Source organism: Poecilia latipinna, unplaced genomic scaffold (assembly GCF_001443285.1).
Source record: "Poecilia latipinna isolate Pla-1442-1.1 unplaced genomic scaffold, P_latipinna-1.0 Scaffold857, whole genome shotgun sequence".
NCBI lineage: Eukaryota > Metazoa > Chordata > Actinopteri > Cyprinodontiformes > Poeciliidae > Poecilia > Poecilia latipinna.
In genome coordinates, this window is record NW_015113473.1 from 189192 (window position 1) to 191912 (window position 2721).

Consider the following 2721-nt stretch of genomic DNA (forward strand, 5'->3'; position numbering starts at 1 on the left):
AGCGACAATAGGCGAGAGCGGTCCATGAGGCGTCTATCCTTATATTATGTCTATGGTTGGACCTACCACAGCTTAAATCTCTCACTTCTTCTAGTGTCACTCTTGTGCATTAGTTTCTCAGTAGTGACACCTACTGTTTAGGAAGAGTTCTAACAGTAACTATTAGTAAGCTGCAGTACCTTGCAAAATATTCATACTTGAACTTTTTCACTTTTTTTTTCTTTTTTTTTTTTTTTTTTACAAATTACAACCACAAATGTCAATGTATTTTATTGGGGTCTTAGGGAACCAAAGCTGCCAAAAGTTTTGAAGAGGAGATAAAATTATACATGGCTTACCAAATCATTTTTGCTTTTGTGTTTGACCCTCTTGACTTGGATGTGCCAAAATAAAACTCAGGAGTTAGTTAAATAGCAAACAGGTGGAGGTACCAGGCGTACAGAAAATTAGGTATAAATATATAAACTTTAGAAGAAATGCAGGATTTTTCATAGCATTTTCTCCAAATCGCAACATCCCATAGAAGAAAGTGTGTCCACTCACTTTATTGCAAAAATGTTGCATCTTTCTTTGCTTAAAACCTAAAAATAGTAATAAAATGATGGTTCCAAACACATTTCCTATAGTAGATGTTCATCATAAATAAAGATCATGTAACACTTGAGGCCCTAAACAAGTTTTATTTAACTGGCTCTTTTTCTATTACAAAGCTTACAGACTGCAATCCACCAGAGCAGTGACCCTAAGCTTTCACCCCAATATACACAGGAATGATTTGGATCAAAGCAAATCTATGCACTAGAGTAGCCTGTCAGAGTTCAAACCTAAATCCAATGAAGAGCAGGGGTCCAGATGCTTTTGTATGCTCTATTCTGGCCTTTTAAGTTGTTTTATGTTAAATATTAGCTTCAAAACTTGCCTTTAGTTTGGAAACTGTAAGTTGACACGTTCAGCTGCGGTCTTAAGACGTTGGCCGTACTCTGCCTAAGAAGTCAAGCTTGATCAATAGGAAATGATATCTCTCTCGCAAGAGCACTCACGCTGAAGAATAGCATGTATGAAGCTAAATGACCGTGAATGGTTGCGCTGCATGTCTATTACGTTAAGGTCAAGGACCGTCTCTGGCAGTTTGACGCAGCAACTGATAGAGACGGATCATAAAAGGGTGACGGTGGTGAAAGTTAAACCTGGACCGCCTCTTCTTCCTTTTTGCTTCTTTGTCCTCTGTTTCCTGTATGGACCGTACTACTGAGTCCTGCCACCCCCTAGTACAACCCCACCCACCTGTGCCTGGAGGAGCAGCTGGATGTTTTCAGTCCAGCTTTGTGCGTTCAATGCAACCATCATCAGATGGGTGTGAGTGGACGCAGAGAGAGAGAGAGAGAGGCAGTAAGAGACGGAGCATGCTGGGTAGGAGGTCAGCCCTATGGTGCATTCCTTCACACCCCATCAGCATCTGGATGAGAGGAAGAGGGGAGGGGGAAGGATGGATGGAAGGAGCGCGTCTCTAAGGGGAGGGGATGGTGAAGGAGCTCTCCTCTCTCTCCTCCTCTCTCCTTTTTTTTCCTTCCTTCCTCCTCCAGCATCCCTTCGAGGAATAAAAGCCGGACAAAGACGATGTGGCGGTAGTCAGAAGGCTGGTGGGGTGGGGGGGTTTGAAGATGGCGGGGGTTAGGTTAAGTCGGCCGCCGTCGCGCTGCCGAGTCGTTTGCTGGGAGGAAGAGAGAGAGAGGGAAGAATGAGATGGGTGCGGGGTGGGGGTGGCAGGGAAAACAGACAGGCTGTTAGCGCAGGAAAAATATGTTATCGCCGTGGCAACGCAATGTGGCAACTCTCCATGGCAACAGCAGGTGGCTCAGGGCTAAAATTTGCGTTCCTTGCTGTTGCTTTGCCTGTGTGTGAGTGTGTGTGTGTGAACGTGGCTTTGTATTTGATACATAGTAAGGACCATTTTTCTAACAAATATGTCTTAGCCGGGACCGACTGCTCCTTGTGGGTCCCAAACACAAGGCCCCATAAGAAGTACTGCATGTACAGGTAACGGTTAGAGTTTGGGTTAGGCTGTAGAAATGAATGGAAGTCAGGGAAAAGTCCCTGGAAAGATGGAAAGACATACTATTTGTGTGCGTGTGTGTACACGCCTGCACGTGTGCCTCTTTCAGCTGCTTAGCCCAACATAAAACACAACTCGCATCACAAAGACAACTCGGCAGATGAGCGGAAACAAGTGCTGGTTTTGGACTTTCCAGCTCATCCAGGTGTTTTCTCTCCTCTGTGTGTGTGTATGTGTTTGCATACAGTATAATAAACCTCTGTCCACATTGTCGCTGACTGTGAGAGAGAGGTTGCCTCTCCTGACTGCAGATTTGGGGGGGAAGCAGTCAAACGTGCAGTCTGACGGAGAGCTAAAGACTACTCAACCTGGAAAAGCTCTTCCACTCGCCCCCCTCCTCCTCCGTCCGTATCCCTCCATCTTTCTGTCTGAATTATGGCCTCACCAGCAGAACTGCGCCCATTGTCTTCTCGCGTGTCTGTGCTCGTGAGTGAAGATATCTCCGTCTATGTGAGAAATGCTGTCATTACCTCCCTCATTAGTGGTGCAATGATCACCTAAAGTGAGTCCCCAGCTTTGTGTGTGTGTGTTTATGCGAGTGTGTGCGCTGGTTGCTTTTTTTTTTTTTTTTTTTTTTTTTTTTTTTTTTTTTTTTTTTTTTGGGGTTT

At 44.8% G+C, this 2721-nt stretch overlaps 1 protein-coding gene across 1 annotated transcript in view; it reads left to right on the top strand.

Annotated features, from left to right (window-relative positions):
* The window catches only part of ches1 (checkpoint suppressor 1), a 90923-nt gene that overhangs the window by 68086 nt on the left and 20116 nt on the right, over window positions 1-2721 (top strand). The gene's annotated exons all lie outside the window — the stretch shown is intronic.